Here is a 25,425-nt window from a genome sequence, read left to right as displayed (position 1 = left end):
GTGACTGCAAGTTTATTTACTCCTCTGTCACGTGACTATAAGCTGTTTTGATTCCAGTGCTCTTTGGTGACATGTCGCTTGTATTTTTCTATTAAAAATATGCTGTCATGGTTGGAGTTGTAAACACACTACAGTGGCAAGAATTGATGCATTTGGGGGACATTTTATGAGGCATGTGGGGTTTTTTTGTTCCCGTAAAGAAAACAATGAATGGTAACTTGCTGAAATTTGGGGAAGTTGTCTGGGTGACCATTTCTGACAATGTCCTAGAAGGACTATCCTGAGGTTCTACTAATGTGTGAATTGGACAATGAAAAGTATGCTGGGAGGATGTGGGTCAACCCAGCTGAACCTCTGATGGGAATATGTATTAAATATTCACGGTGATACTTTTTAAATATCGTTTAGATTTTTTTTAATGCACATTAGACATGGAAGAAAGAAATTTGGAGCTCTGGTCTCATTGACCTGCATACAGAAAAGAGTCCTTAATGGAGTGAATAACTATAAGGTCTGATCAATAATCCATTGAGGGGGGTACAACCTGAAAACAATGGTTAAGGGATAAATTAAAAGCAGTTCTCTACATTAGAAATTATATACTATGTACCATTATTGAAATGGGAAATACAGTTCCCCATGTGAACTCAGAGTGTCACTGTTGGACAACGTGGGAGCAGCCATGGCTCAGCATTTCTGAGACTCTTGGAGCAGTCTCTCTCTCTTCAGATGAGCAGAAAGGAAAAGCTTTTCTTTTAAAAGCTGCTCAAGAAAGGAAAGCTCTCAGTTTCCCAAGAATCAGCTCAAAAGAACGTTATTGGTACTATCTCACTTAAGTGTACTGGGAGTCTTGCAAACTATACTGAAAGAAGGAAGAAATCAGGAAATGCAATGGATGTGATGGAAGAAAAGCAGGCAGAGAGAACAAGGAAGATCACCAAGAGGCAAGTACTGTTTCTGTTCATATTCTGCTCTGTGTTCTGCTGCCAGGTAGTGTCTGAGAAGGTTCAGTATTCTGTTCCAGAGGAAGCAGAGCAGGGCTCCTTTGTGGGGAACCTTGCTAAAGATCTGGGGTTGAATGTCAGAGAGCTGTCAAAGCGCAAGCTTGGTATTTCTTCAGAAAAGAAATTCTTTGATCTGAATGAACAAAATGGCAACCTGTATGTGAATGAGAGGATAGATCGGGAAGAGATTTGTGGCAAATCATCTACTTGTGTCCTCAAATTAGAAGTTGTAGCACAAAATCCTTTGAATATTTTCCACGTAAATATTTTTATCCAGGACATTAATGACAATGCCCCATATTTCCGGAATGAAAATGTTGAGCTTAAATTTAGTGAATCTACTCTGCCAGGAACTCGATTTGCTCTTGGAAATGCTGAAGATGATGATATTGGAATAAACTCCCTCCAGAATTATCAATTGAGCTCAACTCCATATTTCAAACTAGAAATTCAAAACAGCAATGATGGTGGCAAATATGCAGAGTTAATATTGCAGAAACAACTGGACAGGGAAAAGGAACACACGCACTACATGGTCCTTACAGCTATGGATGGTGGAGAACCTCCAAAAACCGGAACCGCCAAAATATTGGTAACAGTTATTGATATTAATGACAATGCCCCTGTTTTCACCCAGACAATCTATAAAGTGAGCCTGAAGGAGAATGCACCCAAAGGATCCTCTGTGCTTCAAGTCAAAGCATCTGACAGTGATGAAGGGTCCAATGCTGAGATCACTTATACATTCAGTGACATCTCAAAAACAGCTGAGCAGAAATTTCATCTGGATCCCAGAGATGGAACCATTGCACTCATAGAAAGCGTTGATTTTGAAGAGAGTCAATATTATGTGATGATAATTCAGGCAAGTGATGGAGGAGGATTGGCAGCACATTGCAAAGTGGAGGTTGAGGTTCTTGATGAAAATGACAATGCTCCAGATGTGATCCTTACATCCGTGTCCAGCCCCGTTCCTGAAGATGTCGCATCTGGAGCTGTGATTGCTCTCATTAAAGTTCAGGACAGGGATTCTGGGGATAATGGAGAAGTCACCTGTCACCTGAAGGAACTTGTACCTTTCCTGATAGTCTCATCCTCGGACAATTATTTCAAGCTCCTCATAGATGGTGCCCTTGACAGAGAAAGGACTCCCGAGTATAATATTACAATCATAGCCACAGACAAAGGTTCACCTCCACTCTCCACACACAAAACCATATCAATACAGATCTCAGATATCAATGATAACCCACCAGCCTTTGAAAAAACTTCCTACGCTGCCTATGTCCGAGAGAACAATCCATCTGGAGCTTCAATTTTCCACATCAAGGCCTCTGACCCAGATCTGGATCGCAATGCCAGAATCACTTACTCCATCCTTAACAGCAACATAAAGGATCTGCCTCTCTCCTCCTATGTCTCCATTAACTCTGAGACCGGGATCATCTATGCCCAACGCTCCTTTGACTATGAGCAATTCAGGGAGTTTCAGATTCAAGTGAAGGCCCAAGATGGAGGTTCTCCACCACTCAATAGCAGTGCCACAGTGACAGTATGTGTTTTGGATCGAAATGATAACGCTCCGCAGATCCTGTACCCCTCACAATCAACAGAGGGCTCACCTTTCTTTGAGATGGTGCCTCGGTCAGCTGAGTCGGGTTATCTGGTGACGAAGGTGGTGGCCGTGGACTCTGATTCGGGACACAATGCCTGGCTCTCCTTCCATCTCCTGCAGGCCACAGAGCCCTCACTCTTCAGCATTGGCTCCCACACAGGAGAGGTGCAAACAGTCCGAGCATTACTTGAGAGAGATGCTGTGAAGCAGAGGCTGGTCATCCTGGTGAAGGACAATGGGCATCCTCCTCTCTCAGCCACCACAACTTTGAGCCTGGTGTTTGCTGAGAACTTCCAGGAGGCTCTTCCAGAAATGAACTCCCAACCAAATGACTCAGAATATCAGTCTGATCTACAGTTTTATTTGGTATTGGCCTTGACCTTGGTGTCTTTTCTGTTCCTGGTGACGGTGATTCTGACCATTCTGATGAAGCTTCGAAGGTCAAGGAACCCCACTTTCCTTCAGTGCTTTATTCCTGACCCCCACTCAAAGGCTGGTGCCATATTCCCACCCAATTATGAGGACGGAACTTTGCCTTATTCCTATCAGGTCTGTCTGTCCTCTGAATCCAGGAGGAATGAGCTGACATTCCTGCAGCCCACTGTCCAAATAGCAGAGAACATCCTTTACAATGGCAACTCTGACATTTCTTTGATGGTCGGTGGAGGCAATTTAATTTCTGAAAAGGAAAATGACAGCACGGTGAGTTATATTTCATGTTCCTTATAGGGAATTTGGTGTTATCACTTTTTTGAGAGTTTATTTGTAAACAGTGGATGTTATCAAACTGGCACTCCAGACAATTCATGCCATGTTACCAGGAACGTAGGTAGAGAGTAATACTGAGCTGCTACTGCTGCAGAGCAACCTAATGGGATGGATTTTTCAGCAGTTGTTGAGGGAGAAAACTGCAAATTATGGAAGCCTCAGTCTGAATTATCTAGATGCCTATCTTCATGCTGACTTAGGGTGATGATCTGGGACCATAGTATAGTATGTTTGAGTGGAGACAGTGCTAAATTGTTTTCTTTCTTTCTTTCTTTCTTTCTTTCTTTCTTTTTTCTTTCTTTGCAGCATGACTAAATTTGAATATGTAGCTATTTTAATGTTCTCTTTTTAAGAAGATACAGTATATGCAAGAACAAACACAAAAACATCCTACATAGTATATGCTTCAAGAAGTTTGCAAATTTTTTAGTTATTGGCAAAATTCTCCTTATTATCAAACTAAATATTAGGAAGTTTGTGGAGAGTTTTTTATGTGTTATGGGGAAGGAAATAGAGGATTGAACATCTTTTGTTGACAGTCTGCCAGCAGGGATAATTACATGGTGATTGATGATAGCCAGACATAAGTCTCTTGGCTCCCATATTCATTTTGGGGAAAAGAGTGAACGAGAGAATAATCCCTGGTGCTTTGAAAAGGCTGTTTTCTGTTGTCAATTGACCAAGAAGCAGTCAGCTCCTAGGAACTCGGATGGGGGTTAAGTGACTTGAGAGCTGTGGAATTTACATCTTGCCCTAAAGCCATGTAAGAGCCGAGATGGGTATGGGATCTGTAAAAGTCTCCCTTTCTTAATTATTTTTGGGGCAGTTATAATTTAAAACTGATGGAGATTTGTCCAGTTTTAACAATGAAAATCTGTATATTTGTATTTTTTAGATTGAGAGTATATAAATGTTCTACATTGTTAAACTTTTATATTATTAAAAATAATATTTTAAAAATGACAACCATAATTTAAAGCACACAGAAAGTTAAAATCACAACAGAATACAGTGGTACCTTGGGTTAAGTACTTAATTCATTCCGGAGGTCCGTTCTTAACCTGAAACTGTTCTTAACCTGAAGCAATACTTCAGCTAATGGGGCTTCCTGCTGCCGCCACGCCGCCAGAGCACGATTTTTGTTCTCATCCTGAAGCAAAGTTCTTAACCTGAGGTACTATTTCTGGGTTAGCAGAGTCTGTAACCTGAAACGTATGTAACCTGAAGCGTATGTAACCCGAGGTACCACTGTAGATTAATACAAGTTAAAGCAAATTTAAAATGAAGGCAATCGAATGTAAGATTGATTGCATTATACTCCTTATAACTTGGAACCTTCACCCTGTGTCAGAAAACAACAGCAACACACCAACTTTTTTTGGGGGGGTGTTTCTACCCCAATGCGATTTCCAATATAAGATGAGGGTAGAATTTTGAATCCCAGAAAATATATGTGTCTGTGGTGTCAGAAGAAGAGTGCTTGACAATGTCCAAACATTCCAAGCCGGAGAACACTTATTTGTGGGATGTGTTTCTGACCCTATTAAGAAACTCACAAGAAAACTGTCCTGGGATAGAAAGATGTCCCCAAACAACATTATATGGTTTGTGCCAAGTTATTGACACAGCTGTAGCTGGTAGGGTCTGAGCTTTGAAGATATTGTAGGGGTGACCATTTGTGACAATGTCCTGGAAGTACGTTCATTGCAGAATCAAAACTGCATTGGAGCGGGTGGGTTGGGAATGCTTTGATTCACACAAAATTGTATGACGGTTAAAGAGAAACTGGAAATGATTTAATATTGGGAACACCTGGGGTGAAATGGTGCTAGAAACAGTTGCATTACATTATTGTAAATACATGTGGTAAAATATTTTGATCACATTAATCAAATGCACAATGGTTAGTTTGGTCTTTCAGTATTTTATTCCTTTACAGAAACTTTTTAAATGGAATTATGCAAAAGTATAGAGATATTAATGCTATGTTTAAACTGGATGAAAGACAGCAAATAACATAATAATGTATTACATGTTATCTATTTTATAAAGAGTGCAGCTAGCTTTAGTCCAGGTCCTATGGGAAGATTTTAAATATAAGTTCTCCCATCTTTTTTAATCACTTTAGTTCAGCGAGGACCCAGTTTTCTTTGAATTAATTTCAAGCATAAAATGGGGTTCATCAATACCGTTAGCTAAACCTCCCTGCCATTTCTTCCCCTTTTCAAGTAAAAAAAAAATCAGCTTTGAAAAGGTGTGAGGTGCTGGTGGGAACTGTCAATTGACAGAGGTAATACAGTCCTAACCTTGAACCAGAAATGATGTTCCTGAGTATGCACAGAAGTGGAATTTCCTGCCAGAGAGCATGTAGTTCCCTCTGCCTCCTGATCCAATGAAGGAGACATTGACAAACCTTGTATACCCTGACAAGGAATTACACTCCTTAAATGACCTAGAAGAACACAATTTCTTTAGAAGCCTCTGGAAACAAACCTTCTATATCTGATGAGCCCTACTCTCCAAAAAGCATCCCCTCTCTACTATTCCTATGGTTTTCTTGTGTTTTTTCCCACTTCTTTTTAAAGAAAGAAAATAAAGCAATGATGCTGAATGGTGAGGGACTGGGAAGCGAGGATGCACACAAGTGATGGAGAAGAAATTTGTTTCTGATTGCATTTAAAGGTGTACTTATATTACAAACAATTCCCTACTTAAGAGATAAAATTCCATGTAGAATTATAGAAATAGTAAAAGCAGTTCACCGTATGGGCTCAGAGTGTCACTGTTGGACAACATGGGAGCAGCCATGGCTCAGCATTTCCGAGACTCTTAGAGCAGTCTCTCTCTCTTAACACTTCAGCTGAGCAGAAAGGAAATGCTTTTATTTTAAAAGCTGCTCAAGAAAGGAAAGCTCTCAGTTTCCCAAAGATCAGCTCAAAAGAACAATATTTCTATTATTTCAAATAAGTGTACTGGGAGTCTTGAAAACTGAAGTGAAAGAGGAGGAGAAATCAGGAAAGGCAATGGATGTGATGGAAGTAAAGCAGGCAGAGAGAACAAGGAAGATCATCAGGAGGCAAGTACTGTTTCTGTTCATATTCTGGTCGGTGTTCTTCTGCCAGGTGGGGTCTGAGCAGGTTCAGTATTCAGTTCCAGAGGAAGCAGAGCAGGGCTCCTTTGTGGGGAACCTTGCTAAAGATCTGGGGTTGGATCTCAGAGAGCTGTCAAAGCGCAAGCTGGGTATTTCTTCAGAAAAGCAATTCTTTGATTTGAATAAACAAAATGGCAACCTGTATGTGAATGAGAGGATAGACCGAGAAGAGATCTGTGGGGAATCATCCACTTGTGTCCTCGAATTAGAAGTTGTGGCACACGATCCTTTGAATATTTTCCACATAAATATTTTTATCCAGGACATTAATGATAATGCCCCACATTTCCAAAATGAAAATATTGAGCTTAAATTGAGTGAGTCTACTCTGCCGGGAACTCGATTTGCTCTTGGAAATGCTGAAGATGATGATATTGGAATGAACTCCCTTCAGAATTATCAATTGAGCTCAACTCCATATTTCAAACTAGAAATTCAAGCTGGCAATGATGGTGGCAAATATGCAGAATTAATATTGCAGAAACAACTGGACAGGGAAAAAGAACAGATGCATCACATGGTCCTTACAGCCATGGATGGTGGAGAACCTCCAAAAACCGGAACAGCCAAAATATTGGTGGCAGTTATTGATATCAATGACAATGCCCCTGTTTTCACCCAGAAAATCTATAAAGTGAGCCTGAAGGAGAATGCACCCAAAGGAACCTCTGTGCTTCAAGTCAAAGCATCTGACAGTGATGAAGGGTCCAATGCTGAGATCACTTACACTTTCAGTGACATCCCAAAAACAGCCAAGCAGAAGTTTTATCTCGATCCCAGAGATGGAACAATTACACTTATAGAAAGTGTTGATTTTGAGGACAGACAAAAATATCTGATGATAATTAAGGCAAGTGATGGAGGAGGCTTAGCGGCACATTGCAATGTGGAGATTGAGGTTCTTGATGAGAATGACAATGCTCCAGATGTGATCCTTACATCCGTGTCCAGCCCAGTTCCTGAAGATGTCACTTCTGGAGCTGTGATTGCTCTCATTAAAGTTCAGGACAGGGATTCTGGGGATAACGGAGAAGTCACCTGTCACCTGAAGGAACTTGGACCTTTCCTGATAGTCTCATCTTCGAGTAATTACTTCAAGCTCCTCATAGATGGTGCCCTTGACAGAGAAAGGACTACCGAGTATAATATTACAATCATAGCCACAGACAAAGGCACACCTCCACTCTCCACACACAAATCCATATCAATACTGATCTCAGATATCAATGATAACCCACCAGCCTTTGAGAAATCTTCCTACACTGCCTATGTTCCAGAGAACAACCCATCTGGAGCTTCAATTTTCCACATCAAGGCCTCTGACCCAGATCTGGATCGCAATGCCAGAATCACTTACTCCATCCTTCACAGCAACATCAAGGACTTGCCTCTCTCCTCCTATGTCTCCATTAACTCTGAGACTGGGATCATCTATGCCCAACGCTCCTTTGACTATGAGCAATTCAGGGAGTTTCAGATTCAAGTGAAGGCCCAAGATGGAGGTTCTCCACCACTTAATAGCAGTGCCACAGTGACAGTATGTGTTTTGGATCGAAATGATAACGCCCCCCAGATCCTGTACCCCTCACAGTCAACAGAGGGCTCACCTTTCTTTGAGATGGTGCCTCGGTCAGCTGAGTCGGGTTATCTGGTGACGAAGGTGGTGGCGGTGGACTCTGATTCGGGACACAATGCCTGGCTCTCCTTCCATCTCCTGCAGGCCACAGAGCCCTCACTCTTCAGCATTGGCTCCCACACAGGAGAGGTGCAAACAGTCCGAGCATTACTTGAGAGAGATGCTGTGAAGCAGAGGCTGGTCATCCTGGTGAAGGACAATGGGCATCCTCCTCTCTCAGCCACCACAACTTTGAGCCTGGTGTTTGCTGAGAACTTCCAGGAGGCTCTTCCAGAAATGAACTCCCAACCAAATGACTCAGAATATCAGTCTGATCTACAGTTTTATTTGGTATTGGCCTTGACCTTGGTGTCTTTTCTGTTCCTGGTGACGGTGATTCTGACCATTCTGATGAAGCTTCGAAGGTCAAGGAACCCCACTTTCCTTCAGTGCTTTATTCCTGACCCCCATTCAAAGGCTGGTGCCATATTCCCACCCAATTATGAGGACGGAACTTTGCCTTATTCCTACCAGGTCTGTCTGTCCTCTGAATCCCGGAGGAATGAGCTGACATTCCTGCAGCCCACTGTCCAAATAGCAGAGAACATGCTTTGCAATGGCAGCTCTGACATTTCTTTGATGGTCAGTGGAGGTAATTTAATTTCAGAAAAGGAAAATGACAGCACGGTGAGTTATATTGCATTATTTGTGGGGGGGGGTTTAGGTGTGATATCACTTGTTTGAGGGTTTAGTTATTAACAGTGGATGTTATCAAAGTGGCTTCCTAGACAATAGAATGGCCTTTCCAGCTAATAAATGGCCTTTCCAGCAATTGTTGAGGGGCACCATTTCAGTTTGGAGGAGGCTCTGTCAAAATTATCTAGATGCCTATTGTCATGCTGACTTAGGGTGATGATATGGGACCACACCATAGCATGTTTGTTTGTTTTTTTAATATAATTTTTTAATTAATTTTTCAACATATCATTTTAACAGTAATTTAGCATACTTTCATTTCTTACACCATTTTTTTTTACTTCTATCAATCACATCTGAAAATTTTCCAATCTATTCACTTAATATTCACTTACTTCCACTATTACATTTAACTCTCAAAACTAATATCTCTATTCTTTCTCTACTTTGCAATATTTCATATATTTCTCCTTACAAAACTTCCTACTAGCATAATTTGTTGATTACAGTTCCTCTTCAAATAGTTTTTATATTTCTTCCAATCTTCTGTGAATCTCTGGTCACACAGGTTTCAAATCCTTCCTGTCATTTTTCTCTAATTCTGCGTAGTCCATTAATTTTGTCTGCCATTCTTCATACACAGCATAGCATGTTTGAGTGGAGACAATGCTAATTTATTTATTTATTTATTTATTTATTTATTTATTTATTTATTTAGCAGCATGGCTAATTTCGAATATGTAGCTGTTTTAATGTTCTCTCTTTAAAAATATATATGGAAGAACAAACACCCAAACATATTCCTGTATATGTTTGCAATTTTTTTAGTTATTGGCAAAATTTTCCTTATTATTAAACTATTAAACTAAATATTAGGAAGTTTTTATGTGTTGTGGGCAAGGAAATGGCTTTTTTATGTGTTGTGGGGAAGGAAATAGCAGAACGAACATATTTTGTTGGATTTCTGCCAACAGAGATAATTACATGGTGATTGATAATAGCCAGATATAAGTCTTGGTTCCCGTATTCATTTTGGAAAAATGAGTGAACAAGAGATTAATTTCTGGTGCTTTGAAAAAGCTGTTTTCTGTGTCAAGAGACCAAGAAGCAGTCAGCTCCCAGGAACTTGGATGGGGGTTAAGCTTGAGAGCTGAGGAATTTACATCTTGCCCCAAAGCCATGTTAAGAGCCGTGACGGGTATGGGATCTGCAAAAGTCTACCTTTCCTAATTATTTTTTGGACAGTTATAATTTATAACTGAGGGAGATTTGTCCAGTTTTAACAATGGAGATCTATATTTTTGTATTTTTCAGATTGAGAGTATAGAAATGTTCTACATTGTTAAACTTTTATATTAGTAAAAATGAATAAAATAATATTTTTAAATGACAACCATAATTTAAAGCACACAGAAAGTTAAAATCACAACAGAATAGATTAAAACAAATTAAAGCTCATACAAAGTTGGGTCTGATTGGAAAAGCACAGTGTATGATATGTTGAAGTATTGGTGGAAGCTGTCAATAGTACAAGAACCCCTCAGGTCCAGTGACTGCATGCTGGTTGCAGAATGAAAAGAGCTCGTACACAGCCTGTATCTCATCAATGAGTGGTGCAATTAGACTTTCTGTCATGGAGTCATAGAGTTGCAAGGGACCCAAGGGTCGTCTGGTCCAACCCCCTGCAATGCAGGAATCTCAGTTAGAGCATCAATGGCAGATGGCCATACAACCTCTGCTAAAAAAAACCTCCAAGGAAGGGGAGTCCACAACCTCCCAAAGGAAACTGTCCTGATATATCACAAAAGATTAATGAAGCACTCCTAAATTCTCTACATTTTTCCACATCCTTTCTAAAAAAAACTTAACACAAGTTTATTCAAGATAATGATTGTTCTCATATCATTTCATCTGTCCACCAAGATCTTCAGTGGAGACATTCCTGGTCGTCTTATTACCTGCATCAGTACATGTTCTGGCAACCATGAGGATGGCCTACTCTGTGGTGGAACAGTCTTCCCTTTTGAATTCAATAATAATGTACGGTGCAGTACATTACAACATTTAAAGACGTATCTATGTGACCAAGTATTTGCTGGCCATCGGTGTTCAACTCCACTAAGTTCCTGACAACAGTATTATATACTGTACTTTATTATGCATTTTATTGCATTGAACTAGTGCTTATATGGTCTTAAATTAATATTATACACAACCTAGGTACTCTTTGAGTGTGGGACAGGGACTATATAATTATTTTAAATAAATATATAAAATGCATCAATTCCCCACCTCCAAAAACCATATACTAGAAAGACAAAACACAGGCAATGAGCAATAGGGAAAAACAGTGGTCCCTGTATTGTCCGATATGCCGACCCAAATATGTGTGCATCATGAATCCAAAATCTCTTTCTCTTTCCTCCTTTCCTTAACAGTCAGAACAGCTAAGAGCATTTGCAATGTATGATTAGAAATTATGACCACTTGGAACAGTTGTGGCCAACAGTATGTATGTAGGTGAGTGTGCATGTGGCTAGTATTTCTATCTATACCATCGCCAGTCACTCTTCCATGCTGTAGTAACATAGGTGACTAATGATTATTGAGTCATAACAATGTTAGATGCCCTCTCACTTCTTTGGCTTGGAATGCTTTCACATGGAAAGTCAATCTTTCAAGGACATACAAGCTGCACACCCCTGTGTTTGCTGCTTCATATACATTAATGCTGGATCATGCCTAATGTGTTGAAATGTTTGTTGCCAGTGCATATTCTGTAGTGAGAGATGAAGACTAATTTTGAAAGAAACTTTTATGGCATTGCTTAGTGGATCGGATGCTTGATTTTCTGTCTTCTGGGGGAAAGCATTCAGCAAATTCAGTATAGCAGTTTTAGTAGTCCTGCTGATTTTGTGCAACAAGAAGCAGAAGAGGATCAAGATCTCCAAGAAAGATGACTGGAGGTTTAACAGGTCATCACCGGCTAGTTTTTAATAATGCTGGCTCTGAGCTTGACAACTGATTGTCATACATGAGCTCATAAGCTGACATTGAAAGTTATCCACCTGTAGTAGTGACATGCATGGTGGTGGGCAGCTGGTGAATCCACCCCTCACCCCCATACACTGTTGCCTACCTGGATGGGGCAGCAGTGAGGCTGGAGTCATGTGATTTTAACTGTGGGAACATCTAGCACGGCTGCTGGTGCACCTGCACAGCCCCAACCACACAGTTGTGTCAGCCCAGCCCTGACCAGGTAAGCCCCATCAACAACACTAGTGTTGGAGGGTCACTCCACAGCTCCACCCCATTGCGTGTGCCACCAATCTCTTCCTGCTTCTTTTTATCTCTGTAATGTGATGTGGTGTAGTAATAATAATTGGCTTTAATAGCATTCATCTTGGCTTTATTTTCTTCTAGGCACAATGTGAGCAATAAATTAAGGAGGACATGGCCTTCTTTTCACTGTACAGTCATCCTTGGTGTTTATAGAGCACTTTAGTGTAGAAAATGGTTGATATACATTCCCTTGTAACTCTTCAATAACCCAGAAAGATAGATCAGCATTATTTCCCTCATGTTGTGGATGAGATGGAGAGAGCATGCATTTAGATGTGGCAAGTATTGCATTAGTTTTCCTGACTAGAACACTAGTGCTTCTGTTCTGTTTTCCAATGATCCTTTCACACTGCAGTACCAGTTGTGTTATGTGTATATTTTTTACCAATATATCAGCATATCAATATATGAGCAATATATCATGTTCCACTAAATTTCATTCACACCAGTGTGTGTGGTGTGACGCAACAATGAACATCATTGGATAACATTGCCACTATTCCACCCATAGCTGTGCATGTATTCATTCCCCCATGTATACAGCCCCAAATTTCATCACTTTACTCCTGCGATTTTCCAGTTTAAGGGAGCAGCAAATGGATTTTTTCCTGCAATTAAATAACATGGAAATGAAGTGGATTTCATGCCATGTTAAAACTTGAATATAATGCAGAAGTTAATAGTTAGGGAAACATCAGGGAAATGGAGGAAACTGTTGTGTGAACTCAACCAGAGAGAGGAGGAAGGAAGTCTTGCCCAAGGACTTGAAGTTTGATTTGAACTGGGGCATTCATGATGTACATCTCCTACCCAGTACAGCCCTATTTGAACCATCTCCTCAAGTGCAAGCAAAGAAAACATGATGGTGCAAAGTTCTAAATCATGTGTGGGGCCCCTACAAGTAGCTCCCCACCTCAAACCTCAAATTCATGGAAGGATCTAGATTGTGTACAGATGAAATGCAGGACAGGAAAGGACTAAGAAGCACTCCATATTTCTCCTCAGGTATGGACAGTGTATGCCCAAATAGGGCTTATGTAACACGTACCTAAAAATAAAAATTCAGTTTGAAGATGAACAGCCTAGAGATGTGAATGAACAAATAGGAGCTGAGAGGGGTGAAGTGCCAGAGGTAACAAAGATGTACTGGTGGTTATTAGTGTTGTTTATCCCTCAAGAAAAAAATCTATTGGATATTCCCTTAGAAAAGCCAGCAGAAAACATTGCTGAGAAAGATCCATAACATTAATTCCAGAATTTCCAGTAACGGGGTAGGGCAGGAATTCTAAACATACTTGTCTTTCCTGCTCCTTTTGAATTTGATTACAGCAACAAAAGTTGTCACTCTTATTTATCCTTAGTGGGTAAATTCTAAGGAAAAAGAATAGTAATCCTAGCTATATCTGAAGGTTTTGCAGTTTGGGCTTGATCCTCTGGGTGTCACTGTTGACCAGAATGGAGCAAAAATGTGAAATCCTGCCCAATTGAAGTTGCCTTTCCATTAAACACAAGCACAAAATATCTGAAGGAACAAGCTGTTTATCAGTGCAAAGAAGAAATGGAAGTGCATTTTCCTTAGAAAAAAATTAGATACAGCATCTTTTGAACCAGAATCTAAGGGTCTTTAACCTGCTGCAAGGATGGAAGGAATTCAGAGGCTGTGGAACTGCAGAAAGGGAATCTTCCAGTGCCTTTTCATGATGTTTTCTTGGAAGGCAGTTTCTGGGCAGATCCACTACTCCATTCCCGAAGAGATGCACAAAGGCTCTTCCGTGGGGAATATTGCAAAAGACCTGGGAATGGATGGCAAACAGCTCCCAAACCATGGACTCCGCATTGTTTCTCCTGTAGGTATGATTCAGTACTTTTCTTTGAATGCCAACAATGGCCATTTGCAGATATCTGAGAGAATAGATAGAGAGGAAATCTGCAGAGAGGCAGAGAAATGTATGTTGAAGTTTCAGGTTCTTGTTGAAAGCAAACTGAAGCTTTATGGAATTGAAGTGGAAATTACGGATATAAATGATAATGCTCCCCACTTCCCTCTATGGGAACAGGAGCTGGAAATCAGTGAGGCATCTATGCCTGGATTCCAGATCCCTCTACCCAAAGCTCAAGATCCAGATTGGGGGATAAATTCGGTGCAGACCTACCAACTCACAGGCAGTAGCCATTTTGCTTTGCATGTGCAAACAGAAGAAAATGGTGCCAGACTTGTTGAGCTTGTGTTGGAAAAGTCACTGGACAGAGAGGAACAATCAGCTTACAATTTGCTTCTCACAGCTACTGATGGAGGTGATCCTATCAGGTCTGGCACATTACAAATCCACATTGTTGTTATTGATGCAAATGACAATGCACCAGTTTTCAGCCAACCTCTCTATGAAGTGACTATCAGTGAGAATATTCCCAAGTGGTCCACAGTTTTGACAGCGAGAGCCACTGATATGGATGAAGGAATCAATGGAGACATTAAATACTCTTTCCAAGAAATTACAAAGCGAGACACCCAAATGTTTCTGTTAAATTCCACAACAGGTGAAATCATCCTTATTGGGAATCTTGATTATGAGGAATCATCTTTATATGCATTTGAGATACAAGCAAAAGATGGAGGAGGCCTGAGTGACAGATCAAAGGTTGTGATATCAGTTACGGATCTGAATGACAATGCACCTCAATTATCAGTTACCTTTGCCACCAACACCGTACTTGAAAGTTCACCAGCCCAAACGGTAATTGCTATTTTAAATGTCCAAGACCGAGATTCAGGAATCAATGGGGAAATCACATGTTCAATCCCCAGCAACCTCCCTTTCCAGCTAAAGAAGTCCATGGATAACTTTTACAGTTTGATGACTGATGGTGCCCTTGACAGGGAACAGGTGTCAGTCTTCAATATTACTGTCACTGTTACTGACCATGGAGTCCCCCCTCTTTCTACAGTCACAGTTATCACACTTCATGTTTTAGACACAAATGACAACCCACCCCTCTTTGAAAAAACAGACTATACTTTCTATTTTCTTGAGAATAACCAAAGAGGAGCCATGGTCTCTTCCATAAGAGCAAATGATCTTGACTGGGAAGAAAATGCCAGAATAACATATTCCATCACTGATGACCAAAGAAGTGACTCCCGCCTCTCCTCCTACCTCTCCATTAACTCTGAGACGGGGGTTATATATGCTCTGACCTCCTTTGATTATGAAGCGTTTCGAGACATTCGGTTCTATGTAATGGCTCAGGATGGAGGTTCTCCACCACTCAGCTCCAACGTCTCAGTGACTCTCTTCATCCTGGACCAGAATGACAATGCTCCCCAAATCCTGTACCCCTCCCCTCCCACTGATGGCTCCACAGGGATAGAGCTGGCCCCTCACTCCTCTGAGCCAGGCTACCTGGTCACTAAGGTGGTGGCCGTGGATGCAGACTCTGGCCAGAATGCCTGGCTCTCCTACCAGCTGATCAAGGCCACCGAGCCAGGGCTCTTCACTCTGGGGCTCCACACGGGAGAGATCAGGACAGCCCGCTTCTTTCTGGAGAAAGATGCCCTCAAGCAAAGCCTGGTGGTTTTAGTCAAGGACAATGGGCAGCCACCTCTCTCTGCTTCAGCCACTCTGACTGTGGTGCTGGCTGACACCATCCCTGCAATCCTCTCAGACCTGAGCAGCATCTCAGCTCCTGTAGAGCCTCCATCTGACCTCACCTTCTACCTGGTCCTTGCAGTGGCTTTTGTCTCCTGCTTGTTCCTCATCTTCCTCCTTGTGTTGCTGGCCATCAAGTTGCACAGGTGGAGAAATTCTCAGCTGCTTGAGACGGGGAGTGTGAATTTCAGTGGCGCTCCCATCTCACAGTTTGTGGGGATTGATGGAGTCCGAGCATTTCTGCACTCCTACTGCCAGGAGGTTTCTCTCACTACAGACTCTAGAAAGGCAAATTATTCCAATACTCTGAGCAATAAAGAAGCTTGTGAGGCAAAGGATCCGATCCTACCTGGTGAAGATTTAAACTTGAACAATGAAGGCTTAATCGTAGTCCAGGTGAGCAAATAATTTTAGATTAACATGATTTTTGGTTTTCTTAATATTAGAATATATTTCCTGTCTGCCTCTGCTTTCTCATTATATTCAGAACTATGTCAGTCTTCTTTCTATTATTTTCAGCTCCCCCTTCTTTTAATTATTACTTTATATGAGATCCTTCTGTGAAGTAACTTCTTTCAACAAATCTTCATATTGATGCATCAGATTATCTGTCTTTGTCTCTTACTTTGGACTGCTGGTGGAGGCTCACAAAACCTTGTGGACATCTATAAAAAACATAGTTCCCTACATATTGAAACCATCATGTATAGGAGATGTATAGGAGAAAGCTAGGCTCATCCTATTTTCATGTGCATCAGGTGAGTTCCTGTGAGATTGATTCTAAATTGTTTTAGCTTTGAATGTTGTATTTGGCTTTTATTTCATATTTTTATTACACTTCCAAATATTGGGTGGTTTAAAAAACCTCTATCAATAAATAAGTATATAAATGGGAGCCCTCACCTGCCTTGCTACTGATAAGTTTTAGTCATGCCGCCTCAATGAAAATTAGGGCCTAGTATTCTCTGACAAGTTCTCATTCCCATCTTTCCACCAATAACTTCTTTCCACTACATACCCAACTGCCCACCAATAAGCTGATACTGATATTCTCATTGCCACAAGACATATTTTTTTTAAGAAAAGTAATAATGAATTTACTTAACTCTTTTATTGGCTGAGATATTTTGGCTGTTTGTATATTTTAGTATGATAAAATGAGGAGATTCAATGGTGAGGGGACTCTGGAAATATATTTACAAGCAATTGTATTGTAAGATTGGTTGCATAATGCTCCTTTGTAACTTGCAACCTTCACCCGCTATTGAACTACAGCAGCAACAAACAAATGGTTTGGGGGGGGGGGTTGTATTTTCTACTCTATTGAGATTTCTAGTGTAAGGTAGAGTTGGAATTTTGAACCCCAGAGAAGGTGTCATGTGTTGCCTTCTCTCTGTAAAATGAATGAAAACAGCTTCAGCCGACAGTGTGTTCTTCTAGGTAGTTCCACACTCCTACAATGGGTACATCAATGGAAATGTGACTGCAAGTTTATTTACTCCTTTGTAATGTAACTGTAAGCTGGTTTGATTCCAGAGCTCTTTGGTGAAATTTTGCTGGCATTTTTGTATTTTAAAAAATGCTGTAATTGCTGGAGTTGTAAACACCCTACAATGGCAAAAATTGGTGCAGTTTATGAGGCATGTGGGGTTTTTTTTGTTCCTGTAAGGAAACAATGAATGGTAACGTGCTGAAATTTGGGGGAGTTGTTTGGGTGACCATATCTGGCAATGTCCTTGAAGGACTATCCTGAAGCTCTACTAATGTGTGAATTGGACAATGCAAAGTATACTGGGAGGATGCTTGGATTCCCACAAAATTGTTTGATGTTTAAGAGAAAGTGGGAATTATTTAGGGATTACAGTATTTGAACACCAGACAAAAATAGTGCTAAAAAAAGTTGCTTTCCCTTATTGTAAATACAAGTGGCAAATCCTCTTGATCACATTAATGAAATGCACACATCACTGTGTGGGTCAACCTAAAATTATCACAAGCTGAACCTCTGACGGGAATACATATTAAAAATTCACTTGTGATAATTTCCTAATATTATTTAGATTGTTTTAATGCACATTAAACATGTAAGAAAGAACTTTGGAACTCTGGTCTCATTGACCTGCATACTGAAAAGAGTTCTTAATGGAGTGAATAACTATGAGGTCTGATCAACAATCCATTGGGAGGGGGGGTACAACTTAGAAAGCAATGGTAAAGGGTAAATTAAAAGCAGTTCTATTAGAAATTATATACTATGTACCATTATTGAAATGGCAAATACAGTTCCCCATGTGGACTCAGAGTGTCACTGTTGGACAACTTGGGAGCAGCCATGGCTCAGCATTTCTGAGACTCTTGGAGCAGTCTCTCTCTCTTAACACATCAGTGGAGCAGAAAGGAAAAGCTTTTATTTTAAAAGCTGTGCAAGAAAGGAAAGCTCTCAGTTTCCCAAGAATCAGCTCAAAAGAACAATATTGGTATTATCTCACATTAGTGTACTGTGAGTCTTGCAAACTATACTGAAAGAAGGAAGAACTCAGGAAATGCAATGGATGTGATGGAAGAAAAGCAGGCACAGAGAACAAGGGAGATCACCAAGAGGCAAGTACTGTTTCTGTTCATATTCTGGTCTGTGTTCTGCTGCCAGGTAGTGTCTGAGAAGGTTCAGTATTCGGTTTCAGAGGAAGCAGAGCAGGGCTCCTTTGTGGGGAACCTTGTTAAAGATCTGGGGTTGGATGTCAGAGAGCTGTCAAAGCGCAAGCTTGGTATTTCTTCAGAAAAGCAATTCTTTGATTTGAATGAACAAAATGGCAACCTGTATGTGAATGAGAGGATAGATCGGGAAGAGATTTGTGGCAAATCATCTACTTGTGTCCTCAAATTAGAAGTTGTGGCACACAATCCTTTGAATATTTTCCACGTAAATATTTTTATCCAGGACATTAATGATAATGCTCCACATTTTCAGAATGAAAATATTGAGCTTAAATTTAGTGAATCTACTCTGCCAGGAACTCGATTTGCTCTTGGAAATGCTGAAGATGATGATATTGGAATGAACTCCCTCCAGAATTATCAGCTGAGCTCAACTCCATATTTCAAACTAGAAGTTAAAGCTGGCAATGATGGTGGCAAATATGCAGACTTAATATTGCAGAAACAACTGGACAGGGAAAAGGAACAGATGCATCACATGGTCCTTACAGCCATGGATGGTGGAGAACCTCCAAAAACCGGAACAGCCAAAATATTGGTGACAGTTATTGATATTAATGACAATGCCCCTGTTTTCACCCAGGCAACATATAAAGTGAGCCTGAAGGAGAGTGCACCCAAAGGAACCTCTGTGCTTCAAGTCAAAGCATCTGACAGTGATGAAGGGTCAAATGCTGAGATCACTTACACTTTCAGTGACATCCCAAAAACAGCCAAACAGAAGTTTCATCTGGATCCCAGAGACGGAACAATTACACTTATAGAAAGTGTGGATTTTGAAGAAAGTCAATATTATGTGATGATAATTCAGGCAAGTGATGGAGGAGGCTTGGCGGCACATTGCAATGTGGAGATTGAGGTTCTTGATGAGAATGACAATGCTCCAGATGTGATCCTTACATCCGTGTCCAGTCCAGTTCCTGAAGATGTCACTTCTGGAGCTGTGATTGCTCTCATTAAAGTTCAGGACAGGGATTCTGGGGATAACGGAGAAGTCACCTGTCACCTGAAGGAACTTGTACCTTTCCTGATAGTCTCATCTTCAGATAATTACTTCAAGCTCCTCATAGATGGTGCCCTTGACAGAGAAAGGACTCCCGAGTATAATATTACAATCACAGCCACAGACAAAGGCACACCTCCACTCTCCACACACAAAACCATATCCATACAGATCTCAGATATCAATGATAACCCACCAGCCTTTGCAAAATCTTCCTACACTGCCTACATTCCAGAGAACAACCCATCTGGAGCTTCAATTTTCCACGTCAAGGCCTCTGACCCAGATCTGGATCGCAATGCCAGAATCACTTACTCCATCCTTAACAGCAACATCAAGGACCTGCCTCTCTCCTCCTATGTCTCCATTAACTCTGAGACCGGGATCATCTATGCCCAACACTCCTTTGACTATGAGCAATTCAGGGAGTTTCAGATTCAAGTGAAGGCCCAAGATGGAGGTTCTCCACCACTCAATAGCAGTGCCACAGTGACAATATGTGTTTTGGATCGAAATGATAACGCTCCGCAGATCCTGTACCCCTCACAATCAACAGAGGGCTCACCTTTCTTTGAGATGGTGCCTCGGTCAGCTGAGTCGGGTTATCTGGTGACAAAGGTGGTGGCCGTGGACTCTGATTCGGGACACAATGCCTGGCTCTCCTTCCATCTCCTGCAGGCCACAGAGCCCTCACTCTTCAGCATTGGCTCCCACACAGGAGAGGTGCAAACAGTCCGAGCATTACTTGAGAGAGATGCTGTGAAGCAGAGGCTGGTCATCCTGGTGAAGGACAATGGGCATCCTCCTCTCTCAGCCACCACAACTTTGAGCCTGGTGTTTGCTGAGAACTTCCAGGAGGCTCTTCCAGAAATGAACTCCCAACCAAATGACTCAGAATATCAGTCTGATCTACAGTTTTATTTGGTATTGGCCTTGACCTTGGTGTCCTTCCTGTTCCTGGTGACGGTGATTCTGACCATTCTGGTGAAGCTTCGAAGGTCAAGGAACCCCACTTTCCTTCAGTGCTTTGTTCCTGACCCCCACTCAAAGGCTGGTGCGATATTCCCACCCAATTATGAGGACGGAACTTTGCCTTATTCCTACCAGGTCTGTCTGTCCTCTGAATCCAGGAGGAATGAGCTGACATTCCTGCAGCCCACTGTCCAAATAGCAGAGAACATCCTTTGCAATGGCAACTCTGACATTTCTTTGATGGTCAGTGGAGGTAATTTAATTTCTGAAAAGGAAAATGCTGACATGGTGAGTTCTTTTTTCTGCACTATATAGTAAGCTGACCTATCCAATAAGTTTATTTTATTAAATAAAATAACTTGCTGTTATTGCGAGTTTAAGAATATTATATTTCAAGCAAGCATCATTCTATAATAACAGATGCTGTCAAATCACAGTATGACTTAGAGTGTCATACACCTGTGGGGTGTTTTTTTGTTGTTGAGTTTTTCTATTCACGTCTGTTGGTTTACTCTGCTCTGTTTGAGTAGCCTTTTGTGGCTCATATATTTAGAAGAAGTAAAGGTGAGTGATTACCAGATAACAGAATGAATATTCTTTATTTAGAAAATATAGTGTTTACATATCCTTTTTATATTTAATATTTAATATTTATATTTAATATATGCTGTAAGTGGTACATATGTTCATATGAATTCACTTCCAATAGAAATAATTCAAATTTTAATTATCATTGTGGGCCCTGTCACACAGAACATGTAGGAATGATTATTTTTTCCTACACTGTGCACAGAGCATCTCTGGCAGGTCTCCAACTGCACAAGGGGATCTTTGGCAGTGGACCTCCCTCTCTGCCAACCCAGAAAGTTTCACAGAATCCTAAAGCTCCTCAACCTCCCTCCTAGGGGAGCATAAGATTGTCCTCTTAGTTACTGTTTGGCCACATGCTGTGATTTAATGTACTATGATGCGGTTGGTATTGTGAGCAGTTTTAAAGCCAGGCAGCAGTCAATCTCTCAATAACTTCTAACTTGAGGAATGGGGTGTGTGTGTGTGGTGAAACTATTTCATTAAAATGAAGAAATTTCAGGCTGACTGTATTTATAGAAAATATAAATTATTTTCTCTTTTTATATAGTGCTATCTATGTTTTTGTGAACTGCTTAGAAATTTTCACAATTAAGTGGTATATAAATCCTGCAAAATAAGAATAAATGTAAAACATGTGTATGACACTTTACAAACAAAAGGTATGACAGGTGCCATATGGAAAACTCAATAAAATCAGGTACCAATATCAGATAAAAGGATTGCATTTTATGTAAGCAATAGGCTTGTAAAGTTGAAAACGAAACCTAATTTGAAATAAGAAAAGTGGGCAATTAACTTTCATTGTTCCATCAAACTGGAGGACAGAATTTAACACACTTCTGAAGTAGACACATTTGAATACTTGTGAATTGATTCTGCAGTGTAAGATGGAATGAATCTAACCAGTGCTATTCACGCAAGTCTTGACAGTTTTTGATGTCTTCCTTTAGATATGTATCATTTAATTTTTTGTTCTGTGGATTGTGAATGGGTCTAATGCACTCTGTTCTATATATTTTAATTTATTTTGTAAGAGCATGGGTAGTTCTGCCCATCCAAAGGAGGTTTGGATCAGTGCTTCTGATGCACCCCGTCACTCACATGACAAGCTTTCTTTTTTTAAAAAAACCTGATAGGAGTATCATAAACAGTTTATGATATGGCATGAGCAAGAGGTGGGGTAGACATGGACTGGAATGACCGTTCAGCTAAAAAAAGGTCAAACTTTCTGTTGGATGTGCCTTTGGAAACACTTAAAATTGCTCTTAGAATTGTAGCCAAGATGCATGCCCACTGATGACAATTTGTTATATATAAAGGCAGTTCTTTTTTTCTGGGGATACTCAAGTGTATGCAGCACCGGCACCTTTTTATTGTCAAATGTTAAAAGTGTGGCACTTATTGTAACAACTTCATGGTGAGTACCAACACCTTTCCCCCCATAATAACTTATAATGACTAGATTATTATATGTTTTTAACTTCTTGCTTGAGATCTGCCGTTAACACCGTTTGGAGTTTGGGCCTCCCAACAGCCACTCTGAGGAGGTCAAACTTAAAGCTCAAGAAAATGCTCAGCCAACTTCAGTTTGTTTTTGGAATGCGGCTTTGAGAAGCACCCTAAATAAATGAAAGATTATTCACACTAACCTAGGAGCAAGGCCCGTTGAATTCCCCCTCTTGCTGAAGGGAAGGGCATCTTTGCCCACATGTAAATGAAGATGAGACGGTTTAGACTAGGCCCAAGCTCTGTCTTGTGGGGAAGCCTTCTTTGGATCTGGCTGAAGTAGGCTGTTGGACCGACTTCCTCCCTGTCCCATCAGAGACTCCATCCACCTAGGATTAGCTGGTAAGTGTTTTGGGTGGCCAGGAGGCAGGTCCCTATTTTCATTGGAGAAATGTTGGAAGGTACGTAATCGTTTGATCAGATTGATTGTAGTGGAAGGATTTTGTTACCTGCATGGCACTGCCTTAATGGTGGGGCAGATGCTTGGTAGTGTGGTATACTGAACTGATTATAACGAGTTCTAATATGCAACTACAGGATAAGGGAGGGAAGAAACTGAAGTGTTCCATGAAAGAAAGCTTACTGGAGACACTCACTAAGGAAATGGAGGAACCGTGGGCCCTGAGGGGAGGGGGTATTGATCCCAGATGTTTAATGGCCTGTGACAACCAATGGCAAGAGGAGCCTCTTCTGGTCCACAAATGGGCAGCAAATGGATCAGCCTTAGGACCAAACCAAAGATCCAAGTTGGAGTGGAGCTGCCTAAAGGAGGCAGACAAGGCAAGATGGACTCTCCTTTCAGTTTAGAAGAAGGTACCTACACTGCTGGGATGAATGTGACATACAGTTGTGGCCTTTCTTTAAATCGACATTTGATTCTTTACATTTACTTTCTTGGTTGAAGAGGGACAACTTAAATTGGTTAATGAATATCAGCTGTCAGTAATAAGACACAACAATTCCACTTCTCTGAAAATAATGAAGACACTTCAGTGTGAAGACTTAAGAACCTGGGGCACCAAATGGGAATGCAGAGGTATCCGAGAAACAGACGCAAGTTGGAGAGAGAAAGGAGTCTAGAGGAATCCTATATGATCCTACCTGAGCACTGATATCTGCTTCTGAGGCTCGCCTCTGGATGCCCTCATCTTCAGAGAACAGGTGAGCTGTGACAGAAGAGAAAGGCTTTTAGGAGAGGCACAAATCTTTGAAGACTTGCTTATATATATAATGCCAAATTAAGTCTTAATTTTATGAAGCTTTTTCTTTAACTGCTCACCACTTTTAATTACTGCAACGCCCCCACCCAAGAAAAAGAAAAATTGCTCTTGTTTAGGTAGAGGGAATGGAAATTTCACCAAAGTGTTTAGGGGAGTTTTCATTTACATTACTTTACTTTATGAGGTGCTTGAAGGTTCTTGCCCCCTTTTTTCTTGCTTTTTCACATTTTTTTTTTTTAAATTGCACACCGCTAGCAGTAGTGCAAGGCTCTCTTTGCCACTTCCCATCAGCTGCATTTCCTGGGATGCCTTGGGGAGGTCATGCTACATCATGTCATGTATCACCTATGGCACTGCAGGAAGTATGGCCGGAGGGAATTGTCACAATGCACTCTCCCGTTTCTTGTAGGAGGCACTTCTTGGAATGCCTTGGGAATGGCACAACGCATTCCATCACTCCCAAAAAGTGCAGCCGCTGAGAACCTGTGGAGAGAGAGCCTCAACACTGCTGTGCCCAGTGTGGGGTTGTTGTTTTAAGTTCAAAAACAAGAATAAAAAGAGAAAACCCTAGGCCTCCTAAGTGTAAGATAATCAGCAATCCCCTTCCCCCATTAAAAAATGCAAACAATTTCCCCCCATTTTTAATATAGGAACAGACACTAATTTGTTAGTGCGCTATAATGTTGGCAACATCTGAGGACACCTGAACCTTAAAAACAACATCACCATTTATATATATGGATCATAGCTATATTACTGTACACCTTGCACACAGAGCTGTTTGTACTGGAAAATAATGGTAATTGAATAGCAGCGATATAGTCCTGTAATGTTGAATCAAATAACCTCTGCATAAGCAGCAGGAAAAAAAATCATGATGAAAAGCAGAATGATTGCAACTCTAGTGTGAAGCACCTGCATTTTGTCACTGTGACTCTGGGTGTCGCTGTTCACCAATCCAGCAGACTAACACATGGAGTGATCCAGCCTGCCCATTCTTGCAGATAGGCTGGAATGGAACTGACAGTTCAGGGAACAAAATGATGCAGGTTTTGCTTTAAAAATAAAAAAGGACAGATAAAAGCTATTTGAACAAGAACTAGTAATATTCCTTTTCGTGGAAGGAAATGGAAGGAAAACAGAGGCCTTGGAGTTACAAAGAAATAATCATACAATGCCTTGTAATTGTGAATATTTGGAAGGCAGTTTCTGGACAGATCCACTACTCCATTCCAGAGGAGATGCAGAAAAGCTCATTTGTGGGGAATATTGCAAAGGACCTGGGGATAGATCGGAAGCAGCTTTTGGACCATGGACTCCGCATTGTAACTAGTACAGGTATGATTCAGTATTTTGAACTGAATTTCAATACTGGCCATTTACAAACCTCTGAGAGAATAGACAGAGAGAAAATCTGTGGAAGGGCAGAAATGTGCATCTTAAAGTTTCAAGTTATTGCTGAGAGCAACTTAAAGCTTTATGTTGTTGAAGTAGAAATCATGGATATAAATGATAATGCTCCCTTCTTTCTGCTGAAGGGATGGGAACTAAAAATCAGTGAAATGTCTACACCTGGATCA

General features: G+C 40.8%; 3 pseudogenes across 3 annotated transcripts; all 3 read left to right on the top strand.

Annotated features, from left to right (window-relative positions):
• Positions 1-459: 459 nt before the first annotated feature.
• On the top strand, positions 460-3,348 carry LOC309373509 (protocadherin gamma-B6 pseudogene; annotated as a pseudogene). The gene has a single exon. The product of its transcript is annotated as a protocadherin gamma-B6 pseudogene (transcript).
• A 3,062-nt stretch (positions 3,349-6,410) lies between these two features.
• LOC309374828 (protocadherin gamma-B1 pseudogene) lies at positions 6,411-13,434 on the top strand (annotated as a pseudogene). The gene is made up of 2 exons: positions 6,411-8,840; positions 13,258-13,434. The product of its transcript is annotated as a protocadherin gamma-B1 pseudogene (transcript).
• Positions 13,435-13,628: 194 nt separating this feature from the next.
• LOC309373512 (protocadherin gamma-A6 pseudogene) lies at positions 13,629-16,246 on the top strand (annotated as a pseudogene). The gene has a single exon. The product of its transcript is annotated as a protocadherin gamma-A6 pseudogene (transcript).
• Positions 16,247-25,425: the final 9,179 nt, after the last annotated feature.

The sequence above is a fragment of the Podarcis melisellensis genome, assembly GCF_964234715.1.
Source record: "Podarcis melisellensis genome assembly, chromosome: 7".
Lineage (NCBI taxonomy): Eukaryota > Metazoa > Chordata > Lepidosauria > Squamata > Lacertidae > Podarcis > Podarcis melisellensis.
This window is presented reverse-complemented; position numbering and strand designations above follow the sequence as displayed.